Here is a 14,675-nt window from a genome sequence, read left to right on the forward strand (position 1 = left end):
GGACATGTCCAATAGAAGGAGGTTGGAAGTTGAATGGAAATATGAAACCGAAGCACATACTCACATACGATTTTATAATACAAGCGGGTATTTGTTTATTGTACTAACATTTTTTTATATTTTCAATTTTTATTCAGCATAAAGAAGATTGCAATGTTTTGGGCTATTTGCTCTAAGCTGCATCATTATGCTTGTCCAAAGGAAAGGAAAAACAAGATGTGAATAAGCGTAAAAATGTACCACTCGGGAACAGGAGGTGTGATCGAAAAATACGGTGAAAGAGCTTTAGCTAAGGCTAAAGCAACTTAATCCCTTATTAGGTTTAATTGCTACCACTAAAATGTCTAGATAAATAAAGTTTCTATGCTACGGTACTTCCACCTATGTTGCTATCCATAGGGCCCCCAAAATATAAAAAATGCCTTCGCAGACTGATTTTCGAACCACGAATCAAATACCTGCGGCAGATTTCATTAGACTGATGGATTTTATGCCATATTTCATAGGGAATTTTTGAAGTTCTTTCAGTCTGTTTCGAGGTCATAACTTTTTAACATACGCTCCATACCATTTGTACTATTATCCTCTTTCATATTTCCTGCACTACTTTTCCCCTTTTTATTTTCTCTCACATTTGATATTTCCCTTCCCCTTATTCCTTAATTTTTGTTTGCTTCTTTTCCCGCCTTTCTTCATTCCAAGTGACAAGCAACTCTCCCAAGCGCACCTACCGGAATTTTCTGGAAGCTAAGCCACATCCCACATATGACAGGCAAGCTAATGAAGTATACGAAATTTGTTAAATAAATAACTCTACAAGAATAGCTTAACTAAGACAGTCCAACATGACGCGACCCGCAACAAGGAGGTATGAGAGAAAAGAATTTGCTTTGGTTGTATACCTTACCTAGCAATTTTGTTCAATTTAAAACAATAGAATATTCACAATAAGCATATTGATTATTCTATTACAAACTGAGTAGAGTCGGCTCCATGATCTATATTGGTATAAATTCAGCATACTTGGTAAAATCAATAGTTCCAAGTTCAGGCTGAACGTCCCATTAGGGCAGACCTATGACTCTTTACCAAACCAACTTATCAAGACTGAAGTCCTTCTGATAGCGCAAAATAAGAAGACTCCCTCTTTGACTGCTAAGTAGAACTTGGGGCTAAATACGCAAAAAGTTGGTTCTTCAGTCAGCACTGAGGGCACGGGTGCGCATAACGGTTATTTGACGCACAACTAAGGTGGAATGTAGTCCAGTTAAATCAAATGAATTACAAGCCAGGTAAAGTGTTCTAGACAGGTGAGTTGCCTGTGGTACAATACTGGCATGTGCTACTAGATCATGCTATACAGAGGCTCCATATCACAGAGCATTCCATTGATCGATGAAATGTTGACGGCTCTTGTATCAACACTAAACAGAATACACTTATCCTGTGACAGTATTCGATAAAAAAATTAAATGATTCCTGTGCCTATTAGGAACGGTCAATTAAGTTTCACATAATGACACCGGTAGAGTATGAACGGAATCTTCGCACGACGTACGTACCATGATACTGTATACAGATAAGATCGGAAACAGATGAATTATCTTAAACCAAAATTATCCTAGCAACTAAATTTTGGTGTGTATTAAATTTGGCTGCCTGTGCATCGTAGCATACTAGCGAATGGGGTGACCAGGAAGTAGATTCAGTAAGGGTGAGTTTTAAAGTGTACACTGTTTCTTCATATAATTTGGATGCACATTTCAAAACTCACACTTACTGAATACAGCCTCACACTTACTGTGCATCCCCTCTTCTTGCGGCAGATCAATGCACCCCTAAGACTTATCAGGGGTTTTATCTCTTTGGACAAGGTTAGCGTTGCTAATAAAATATTGTAGCGACTGCAGTCCTGCATAGTTTTTAGGAGTCTGTGACTTTCACACAACTTAAAACCATCTTTATAAATTCATAAAATTAATGAAAGGCAGTTTGAGCTTTTCGGGCCTATGCAGCATAGATTGCATTGAACCACCGCATCTAATGTTGCAGCTGCAATCTTCTTGGGGTTGACTAAACCAGCCACTTTCATCTATTGAGAAAGTCTTCTTCAGGCGAATGAAATTTGTGTATGGAGGTAGAGTACTTGCCTACCATGCCGAAACTTATAGGCTCAACCCTATTTCATTCAGTGTCTTCGTAAACCTTTAAGTGCGTTTTTGCCAAAAAAGAAGCTCTTCCTGTCATCACCAACCTGACAGTGAGATACCATTAAGAATCGTCGCAAAAACATTTAGGTCACGTGAAGTACCACACCAAAGAGTTGCCCTGCCTAAATCTTCTCGGAAGCTCAACGCTCCAATTTAATATTGCACTTTAAGCTAAAATCAATGTTTTTCTGGGTATTATAAAAATGTTAAGTATATGCTTCTGTATCCATCTTCTCAGGTGGTACGGATATGTTTACGTGTAACTGCCTTATAGGGTCAGTAACTACACCGTAGGGAAAATCTCTAGTTAAAACTGGTGCGATTCTACACCTTTTTCATTTTTAGTTCAGAACGTTGCAACTGAAATTAAGAAATTTCAATTGAACTCCAATTGTAACTTTCTGAACAACAAATAAAAATTCTGAATTTCAGTTTGAATTTTCTGAACTTCATTGTAATTTTCTGAACTTAAACTTAAAAAGGTGTAGTGCATTCGGAACCACTCCCCCTCTATCTCTTTTGCATGCTTTTAACTGGCGAAATTAACATGGCGATGTCCTAGGCCGCGGAAATTCTCACCATTCAGCTAATATTACATTCACATTGCTTCATAACCTCGAGCTTTGTGAATGTAACATATAACTTCGAAAAACGAAGAAATCCCTTTTTTTCATATGGCTCAATGCCTTAAAAAAGACCTGATACTTAGCCCAGTGTTGTACAATGTTATTACCATTCATGTTTGATCCGCACATAAACGAACTTTTTGATCACACCTCGTCTTTTGTCGGGCAAACTCACGTATTATGCACATTTGCGGGCGTCCATTGGTTAGTGTGGCCGCACATTTAACTGATTCATCGTTTAAAATAAATAGAATTGTGCTGCTGTGCATCGCTTCCTGTTGACTGCTTTGCTAGCAATTTTTTTAGCGATGCCAATTCTATGTTTGGCTATTTGCTTTGCTTTTCACATGTGAATCCTTCTCTGAACCTTTACTCCTCTCATATCCGTTGGCGCATGATTTTGGGCTAATGTCGGTTGCAATATTTTAAATTGAAACAAATTTCCGTTTTGTGTGCTTTATTCACTTTTTATGCTGCGAACACCAAGCCACACCAACAATTCACATACTCCAACTTGCTTTCAAGGATTCCATCTAACGTTTATCTGTTTGTGTGTTCAGTATCGTTGCAGCAAGGACTCTGGTTCAACATGCTTTATTGGCTGTTTTTTTTTCGGCAAAATGTTTTTTTATGTAGTCTACACATATGCTGAAAGGATTTCAGTTCTTTTCCTGCTTGCTAAGCCCACTCAATTGGTGATATAAACTTTGCTAAGCGAAATTTGGCAAAGTTACTTTTTTGCATAGTGGCCGAATGTGTGTAGTAAGTTGTAAGCACGTGTAAATAACAATTGCTTGAGTTATTATTTTTGCTATGCTACATTAAGTCCGACGGAGCATATTTGCACAGTAATTTGACCATAGTAGCAAAAGATCCATAGCTTATGCTATTATTACACCATCCCGCTGCATTTGCTTCCTTCAAGAAAGTTTAGAGTTGAGTATGCGGACCGGCCCGCAAACCGCCTCAAAAAACAAGTCGATAGGGTTCAGCCGTTCGAACCACTTTGGCAAAACGTCAACCGGTTCGGGTTTGGTTCAAATGGTTCTACACTTTTATACTAAGTGACTAACATCCAATGTGTTATCTTATGGCACATTTTACATTCAGATGATCGCTTTTATTAAGCTATCTTGGATCTAATTTCTTTTCAGGGGCTTTGAAAATGCCCCTAAACAGGCTATCCTGGATGGTCTGAATTTCAGCGAAGTACGTCCAGCCTCAGAAGAGTTGATCGGTTGCATGTTAAATTACAGGAAGAGGTGCGAAGTTGGCGCCAGGGACCGTAAATGCGAGGGCAGGCCAAACAAGTATAATCCGCTGGCTCCAAACAAATGGATATGGCAGGGTCTGCGTTTGCACTGTCGTTCATGCGGAAGTAGGAGCCGTGACCAAAAGTAGCAGAAACACCGGAGTAAAATAGCTTAAAAAGCAGTCGCGTGGACTTTTATATTGACTGCAAAGCAGCAGTGAAGGCAATAATATTGCATAGAACAACAAAATCGAGATATGGAGAAACACACATCTATATTGGGTCCCCGAGCGAATGGGAATAGATGGAAGTGAAAAAGCGGGTGAGCTAGCTAAGAAGGGTGCATCTCGTGAAGCTTGTGCCGTATACGTCCCAAACAGAATGGGCTAAATAAGAAGAAAAGAGTTCCACGCGACCGATCAAGCGGGAAAGGGTTTGACACGGACACGGGCTATGTCGAAGATCATTTGCAGGTCTCAGGACCTCAAAACAACAAAGTTACTCTTATCACTGAAAACAAAGGGACTGGATACTGCTTTCTGATGTCACACGCTTTAAAATTTAAGAATACAGATAAAGCAGCGTTGACGTGTCTTGCGGCCGTCAGACGAAGGCTACAGCTATAAAATTTATTGCAGGCAAGTTGATTAGGTCTTAGAATACTTTTAGTTTCTAGGATATTTTAGTTTGGTCGTCAAACAAACTTCTAATAACACTCTGCATACATTTAGTCTAAGTGAGGTCGTCAGGAGCTGGCCAGTTCAACCTTATCTTATCAAATCCCCAAAACAGCGGGTGGTTCGGTTTAAAAACCGGTTTTCAGGCCTGATGCGGACTTCGAAGTTATGCAAAATTTGTTGATTTTTCATATGGAAAATAAAAGCCGATTAAACAATAATTTGCTTACTTTGTTTAATTGTGTGTCTGGCTACATAGAAAAGGATTTGGGTGTTAATAAAGCGATCTAATGAAACAGTCCGTTTTTATACTCAGTTGAGCAGAGCTCACAGAGTATATTAAGTTTGATTGGATAACGGTTGGTTGTACATATATAAAGGAATCGAGATAGATATAGACTTCCATATATCAAAATAATCAGGATCGAAAAAAAATTTGATTGAGCCATGTCCGTCCGTCCGTCCGTCCGTCCGTTAACACGATAACTTGAGTAAATTTTGAGGTATCTTGATGAAATTTGGTATGTAGGTTCCTGAGCACTCATCTCAGATCGCTATTAAAAATGAACGATATCGGACTATAACCACGCCCACTTTTTCGATATCGAAAATTTCGAAAAACCGAAAAAGTGCGATAATTCATTACAAAAGACAGATAAAGCGACGAAACTTGGTAGATGAGTTGAACTTATGACGCAAAATAGAAAATTAGTAAAATTTTAGACAATGGGCGTGGCACAGCCCACTTTTAAAAGAAGGTAATTTAAAATTTTGCAAGCTGTAATTTGGCAGTCGTTGAAGATATCATGATGAAATTTGGCAGGAACGTTACTCCTATCACTATATGCACGCTTAATAAAAATTTGCAAAATCGGAGAAGGACCACGCCCACTTTAAAAAAAAAAATTTTTAAGTAAAATTTTAACAAAAAATTTAATATCTTTACAGTATATAGGTAAATTATGTCAACATTCAACTACAGTAATGATGTGGTGCAACAAAATACAAAAATAAAATAAAATTTCAAAGTGGGCGTGGCTCCGCCCTTTTTCATTTAATTTGTCTAGGATACTTTTAACGCCATAAGTCGAACAAAAATTAACCAATCCTTTTGAAATTTGGTAGGGGCATAGAATTTATAAAGTTAACATAGATTTTATGACGTTTTCTGTGAAAATGGGCGGAATCGGTTGATGCCACGCCCAGTTTTATACACAGTCGTCCGTCTGTCCTTCCGCATGGCCGTTAACACGATAACTTGAGCAAAAATCGACATATCTTTAATGAACTTAGTTCACGTGCTTACTTGAACTCACTTTATCTTGGTATGAAAAATTAACGAAATCCGACTATGACCACGCCCACTTTTTCGATATCGAAAATTACGAAAAATTAAAAAAATGCCATAATTCTATACCAAATACGAAAAAAGGGATGAAACATGGTAAGGTAATTGGATTGTTTTATTGACGCGAAATATAACTTTAGAAAAAACTTTATAAAATGGTTGTGACACCTACCATATTATGTAGAAGAAATTGAAAAAGTTCTGCAGGGCGAAATAAAAACCCCTTAAAATCTTGGCAGGTATTACATATATAAATAAATTAGCGGTATCCAACAGATAATGTTCTGGGTCACCCTGGTCCACATTTTGGTCCATATCTGGAAAACGCCTTCACATATACAACTATCACCACTCCCTTTTAAAACTCTCATTAATGCCTTTAATTTGATACCCATATCGTACAAACTCATTCTAGAGTCACCCTGGTCCACCTTTATGGCGATATCTCGAAAAGGCGTCCACCTATAGAACTAAGCCCCACGCCCTTTTAAAAATACTCATTAACACCTTTCATTTGATACCCATATCGCACAAACAAAGTCTAGAGTCACCCCTGGTCCACCTTTATTGCGATACCTCGAAAAGGCGTCCACCTATAGAACTAAGGCCCACTCCCTTTTACGATACTCATTAACTCCTTTCGTTTGATACCCATATTGCACAAACGTATTCTAGAGTCACCCCTGGCCCACCTTTATGGCGATATCTCGAAACGGCGTCCACCTATGGAACTAAGGATTACTCCCTTTTAAAAAACTCATTAACACCTTTCATTTGATACCCATATCGTACAAACATATTCTAAAGTCACATAGAACGAAGGCCCACTCCCTTTTAAAAATACTCATTAACACCTTTCATTTGATACCCATATCGCTCAAACAAAGTCTAGAGTCACCCCTGGTCCACCTTTATTGCGATACCTCGAAAAGGCGTCCACCTATAGAACTAAGGCCCACTCCCTTTTAAGATACTCATTAACTCCTTTCGTTTGATACCCATATTGCACAAACGTATTCTAGAGTCACCCCTGGCCCACCTTTATGGCGATATCTCGAAACGGCGTCCACCTATGGAACTAAGGATTACTCCCTTTTAAAAAACTCATTAACACCTTTCTTTTGATACCCATATTGTACAAACAAATTCTAGGGTCACCCCTGCTCCACCTTTATGGCGATATCTCGAAACGGCGTCCACCTATGGAACTAAGGCCCACTCCCTTTTAAAATACTCATTAACACCTTTTGTTTGATGCCCATATTGTACAAACAAATTCTAGGGTCACCCCTGGTCCACCTTTATGGCGATATCTCGAAACGGCGTCCACCTATGGAACTAAGGATTACTCCCTTTTAAAATACTCATTAACACCTTTCTTTTGATACCCCTGGTCCACCTTTGTGGCAATATTTCGAAACGGCGTCCGCCTATAGAACTAAGGCCCACTCCCTTTTAAAATACTCATTAACACCTTTCGTTTGATGCCCACATTGTACAAACAAATTCTAGGGTCACCCCTGGTCCACCTTTATGGCGATATCTCGAAAAGGCGACCACCTATACAACAACCACCACCCTCTTTTAAAACCCTCATTAATACCTTTAATTTGATACCCATATCGTACAAACACATTCTAGAGTCACCCCGGGTCCACTTTTATGGCGATATTTCGAAACGGCATCCACCTATAGAACTAAGGCCCACTCCCTTTTAAAATACTCATTAACACTTTTCATTTGATATCCATGTTGTACAAACGCATTCTAGAGTCACCCCTGGTCCACGTTTATGTTGATATCCCAAAAAGGCGTCCACCCATAGAACTAAGGTCCACTCCCTTTTAAAATACTCATTGACGCCTTTCATTTGATACCCATATAGTACAAACAAATTCTAGAGTCAACCCTGATCCACCTGTATGGCTATATCCCTAAATGGCGTCCACCTATAGAGCTATGGCCCACTCCCTCATAAAATACTCTTTAGTGCCTTTCATTTGAGAGACATGTCATACAAACACTTTCCAGGGTTTCCCTCAGTTCATTTTCCTACATGGTTTTTTTTCCCTTATGTTGTCACCATAGCTCTCAACTGAGTATGTAATGTTCGGTTACACCCGAACTTAACCTTCCTTACTTGTTTCTTAAGGACTCAGAGGAACGGCAAGCGCATGGCGTTTTTTAATGTCTGGTAAACAGGAAAAGTAATTTAGGGCTAAAGGTGGGCACTTTGCGCTCGTATGCCGATGGACTTTGTTAAGTCAAGTATGAAAATACCAAATGTAGAGAATGTCTCTCATCAGCACTGCTGCAATTAAGTAAGTCTATTTTGATTCCTGCTTTTCCATGAGGTTTTCAGCAACCCTGCGTCTGTGGAATAAAAGACTTCTTTAAATTTTCACTTCCGACTCCCTTCTGAGTGGATTCTATACTTAATTATTCCTTTTCTGGAGCGTTCTATTGAAGATTCTTTCTCATCCCGCTGGTTTGCTCTGATTGTGGTTTTAACGAATTTATTAATTTTATGCACAGATTTGCCTGACTTTTTGCTGGAACATTTGTTGTTTCTTTTTTTTTAATATTGGGAGGAGGTGTTTTCTCCGTCACCTCAGAGCCTTGGCAAATCTTATTTTTTTCTATACCTACTCGTAATTCTCCTGTTGGAAGCCTTAATGTCGAATAAGTAAAAGACTTCGTTTATTTGGGAACCAGCATTAGCACAAACAACAACGTCAGTCTAGGAATCCACTGAAAAGTCATTCTTGCCAACAAACGCTCTTTAGGACTGAGTAGGTAGTTGAAAACTTAAGTCCTCTCTCGACAAACGAACATCATAATCTACAAGTCACTTATCGTATGGTGCAGAACATGAACCATATTGGGCCTCTACGCGGCTGCAACCACAAGTACCGTTGAATATTTAATTATGAGATGCACGAGCTTTATTCAGACACCAACATAGTCCAGTGAATAAAAATACAGCGGCTAAGCTGGCTAGGTCATGGTATGCGAACGAAGGATGATGCTCTGGCTTAGAAAGTATTTTTATAGGAACCCGCCAATGAAAGTAGAGGAAACGAGTGGCCCCTATCCGCTGGAAGAATCAGTTGGAAACGATTTAAATTCCCTTGGTGTGTTCAATTGGCGCCAGTTAGGCCAATGAAGAAGTGACTGTCCATCCAATAACTGCTTGAACGTTTAAGGGCCAATTAAGTAAGTATGTCATTTGCCCAACTGGCTTGCAAAATCCTATGTTTCTTCCCTCCATTTATGCAACGCCTTTTATGCGCTCTTGATACAGCTCCTTGTTTCTTCTCAAATCATTTTCCAGTGCTATTAGGTTGGTAGTTCTATAAGCGCAAGCTCTAAGATGCTATTCGCTGTCCAGTAATTATGAGCATACAGCTGTTTTGCGACAAAATTTTTCTTTCCCACAGTTCGGAGCGGCACAGTGGCGTGGTCGGGAGATGACAATCAACAGTTTTCTTTTACTTTTTGTAGGTTTTCTGATGCATTTTTGCTTAGGCAGGTAGTACGTATAAGTAGTTAATTACCTCCTGTGAAGACATATTTCCAAGAAGGGTTATGCCTTCTTTCTTAGCGGCTAAGGTTAAATTAAACTGAAAGCCTCCATCTAGAAGTTGCATATTCGCTACAAAATATCTGTATTCTCTATTCAAATACTACAATCCACCCACTTTGCTGCTTCATCGCTCTCAAGCTCCTTTCCTAGATCAGCCTAGAAGATAATGTTGTGCTATAACTAGATTTTCCTGGACACAACGGCAGCACGAATAGGAGGACATGAAAATACTTAACAACTAAGTAATTATGTTTGGTTTTCCATGTCTATATAGATATTTTTTATTTCGAGGTGTCCTCCAAACAAGCATTCTTTCGCATGCAACAAGTAGCAGCTGTAAAATATCAACAGTCGGCGTAATGAGATCGGTTTGTAATGCCCTCAGCCATTTTAAGAAAAGTAGATCGGTAAACATCAGAGTAGATTCTACGAGGTCGCAATCAAAGTTGGTAAATTTTGCCCGTAGATTTTAAGCTTATGTTATGAGAGTCTGTGTACACAACATGTTGTATCTTTCAAGTCGAACAGTCGAATGGATATGGGAACAAAATTATAAATATATAAAGATAATATTAGCCTCTTTGTTTTCAAAATTGCCAATGGACTATGTGAAAATTACCTAGAACATTTTTTTCTGAGGTGAGTGCAAAGCACTACTAAAGGAGGATGAATATTTACGGACTACTCAGCTTCTGCTGCTTTTAAACTCTCCGCCCAAATGTCTAGACTTTTCTTCTTCTAGAATCCTCTACCTGATCATCAGCCATACGCGCGTGTATTTATAGTGTGTAACCATATTCGTGTGGATATGTGAGCGAAGTAGTAGCTGATGATGACTTGCGTTTGTGAGTATCTCTCTGCTGCTTGTATGTATGTGTGTACATGATGATTAATTTGTTTACGTATATACAAGTGTGGCAGTTTGCTTTATTGTTGTTGTGGCTTTATTTCAGGGATGCACTTTAACGTTAAGCTAATCGTTTATCCAAAAATTTCCACCGTTTCCGTTGAAACACTTCGAAATATTATCGATAAAGAAATTATCAAGATAAATTGTATCTCGATTTTAGCCGAAACAAAAAGCTTTCGTTATCGTTAAAAACTTTAACAAAAACGTGATACTTTATGTTTGAATTGTGCTGGCAATGCTATAGCCATCGTGAAGCCGTAAGGTGGTAACAGCGAGCGGACATACACACACAAACTCCATGTAATTTGTTTGTGTAATTCATTGGTGGTAATGTCAAAAATACTCTGAGAAATGTTCGTACTGTCAAAATTCATGAGAAAAGTTGCAATCAGCTTGCCTGATGCTTTCACCTTTAATGACTCCGCCATCAATCAGCTTTGCGAGCATAGTTTGAAATTAATAATCAACATAAACGATTTGATTTCGTTTTGATATGGCAGAAAACGAAACAAAATCATTTCGTTAATTTGACGTTCTTAACGTTAATAAACGAAACGAAATGACTTTGTTTCGTTTATTAACGTTAATTATCGTAACGAAATGATATCGGTTCGTTGGTTAAGCATGCCTGCTTTATTTACTTAGTATCAGATTAGTGACATGATCAGATTAGTGTTACTAATATTCGTCACAATATAAAACCAAGCAAAGATCATTTTATAAAATTTTGCCTTCCCCATATCTGCACCTGCGTCCTTCATGAGGATCATGCAGCTGAGAATCTGCTCCATTACTTTGCTTTGTGCAACACCTTTTCTTTCGCTTCCAACTGATACCTATCGGTGTTTAAACGGATACTTCAATCGAGGATTGATGCCATTCATTTGACACCGTGCGTAACTTCTTAAATACTACATACAAACTGTACTTTTTTTTCAAGTTTATGGGCAGACAAGTTTCTAAAGGCTGTTGAGTCCGTCCTTAGGGTACCCTTATAGTAGGGCTGTTTAGTTTCCTATTCCATTATTTCGATCTTCCCTCATTATGATTAGAAACTCGACCCTTCTCCTGTGAACGACGGCTTGTACAGAGAATATTGCGACAAAAATCACTCACTCTTCATTGTCCACTCATATTACGAGGACACTTTGTTTATATGTAAGTATGCGTACATGAGTGGTTGTACATTTGCATGGTCTATTGCTGTTCAAAAGCATAGCCTTTAACCATAAAAGGATTAAAATTTGCACTTTGATTTTTCAACCACAAATTTTTCGAATTCACTTTTATAACCATTACAGTAATTTTCAAGCTTAATCACTTATTTACAAATAACCCTTTATGAATGCGGAAAGAGGGGTCAAAAAAAAAACAAAAAACAAGTAAGAACGGGACTGTCTTCGGCTGTGCCGAAGACTTCATACCTTTCATGAATGGGGCTGAACAATAATCTTATCCCGCTCGTAATCTCCGAATAATCGGATGTATAAGTTAAGAAATATAAAGTGAACAGATCTACATACCTTAACGATTTTTAAGATAAATATAAAATAAAAAATAGGTAGGTACTTTGTGTGAGGATCCAAAGTTTCAGGTTTTTTGTGGTCTGCGTGTAAAAACTATGACTACGAATCACGTATTTCAACAATATATGACGTAAGCGTAACTATTTGATGAAATTTGATGAATTTTGAAGCTTCTAGCCGTAAAAAGGGGGCAAAAATTAGAGTTTATATGGGGTATATAATATATATACCACCGATCTCTATGATTTTTTCAGACAACAATATATGCTATATACGTAAGCAATCGGTGAAATTTGAAGCTTATAGCTGTTAAAATGGGGTAGAAATTGCGAAAAGTTTCTTATCTGAACAATCGGTTGTATGAGATATATACTATATATACAACCGATCTCTATGATTTTTGTAGACAACAATATATGCTATATATGTACGTAAGCAATCGGTGAAATTTGAAGCTTATAGCTGTTAAAATGGGGTAGAAATTGCGAAAAGTTTCTTATCTGAACAATCGGTTGTATGAGATATATACTATATATACAACCGATCTCTATGATTATTTCAGACAACAATATATACTATATACGTAAGCAATCGGTGAAATTTGAAGCTTATAGCTGTTAAAATGGGGTAGAAATTGCGAAAAGATTCTTATCTGAACAATCGGTTGTATGAGATATATACTATATATACAACCGATCTCTATGATTTTTGCAGACAACAATATATGCTATATATGTACGTAAGCAATCGGTGAAATTTTAAGCTTATAGCTGTTAAAATGGGGTAGAAATTGCGAAAAGTTTCTTATCTGAACAATCGGTTGTATGAGATATATACTATATATACAACCGATCTCTATGATTTTTGCAGACAACAATATATGCTATATATGTACGTAAGCAATCGGTGAAATTTGAAGCTTATAGCTGTTAAAATGGGGTAGAAATTGCGTAAAGTTTCTTATCTGAACAATCGGTTGTATGAGATATATACTATATATACAACCGATCTCTATGATTTTTTCAGACAACAATATATACTATATACGTAAGCAATCGGTGAAATTTGAAGCTTCTAGCTGTTAAAATGGAGTAGAAATTGCGAAAAGTTTCTTATCTGAACAATCGGTCGTATGAGATATATACTATATATACAACCGATCTCTATGATTTTTTCAGACAGCAATATATGCTATATACGTAAGTATTCGGTGAAATTTGAAGCTTTTAGCTGTTAAAATGGGGCTAAAATTTGCGAAAATATATATATATATATATATATATATATATATATATATATATATATATACTATATATATATACTATATATACCACCATATATATACTATATATACCACCGATCTTTATGATTTTTTCAGACAACAATATATGCTATATACGTAAGCATTCGTTGAAATTTGAAGCCTCTAGCTCTTAAAATAGGGCAGTAATTACGAAAAGTTCCTTATCTGAACAATCGGTTGTGGGGGATATATACTATATATACGACCGATCTCATCAATTTTTTCAGGCAACAATACGTGCAATATACGAAAGTACATGGTGAAGTTTGAAGCTTCAATCTGTTAAATTGGGTAAGATATTACAAAAATCCTCTTTTTCTGAAAAATCGGTTGCATGGAGGATATATGCTATAGTGGTCCGATCCGGTCGGTTCCGACAAATGTCTAATCGGACACCCAAATACACCCGCTCACCAAATTTTATCAAGATATCTCAAAAATTGAGGGACTAGTTTGCATACAAACAGACAGACGGGCATGGCTAAATCAACTCAGCTCTTCAACCTGATTATTTCGGTATACTTAATGGTGGGTCTATCTATTTTCCTTTAAGGACTTACAATTTTCGGTTTCGTGACGAAATTAATATACCATTTCATTTTCATGAAAGGTATAAAAAATATATGGATCGAAATATCCACAAGGCTATATATGTAAATGCCACACATTTTGCTTATCTGTCACTTAAGTTTAAAAGTTCAAGTGAACATTTTATTTTTCCAGTTAATCGTTTTTTTCTGCTTTATCAAAGCTACTTAAGCATAAGGATGCATTTATATGTATGTACTTATGTATATCAATGAAAATAAATAAGCTTATTGAAATAATATTTTCTATGCTACTTTAATGTGCTTTTAATTTTGCAAATATTTTTATTTCTTACTTGTGCGTTAATGGAAAAATATCAAATACTTCAGGGCAATTTAAGCAGAGTGCATTATTTACTTGTTTTGCAGATAATGAGCTTAATACGTACATTGATATTGTTAGATACATACATAGGTATTCACGTTCTAGACTTGTAAGTAGAATTCTTAATGAGCATATATATGTTGCGAAAAGCTAACTAGGCGCTTTTAACACGCTTATATTAGCTTTACTTGTGTGCATGCTTGTTTGTAACTCTCTAGGCTAGGCGCGCAAAAGAGAGTTAGACCCATCTAGCGGCAATTATTGAAGACTCGCGGCAGTGGTTAAATAATTCGCTGCAAAACTAGTTGTGCTTCATAGCGGAGAC

This window comes from Eurosta solidaginis, chromosome 5 (assembly GCF_040869045.1).
Source record: "Eurosta solidaginis isolate ZX-2024a chromosome 5, ASM4086904v1, whole genome shotgun sequence".
NCBI lineage: Eukaryota > Metazoa > Arthropoda > Insecta > Diptera > Tephritidae > Eurosta > Eurosta solidaginis.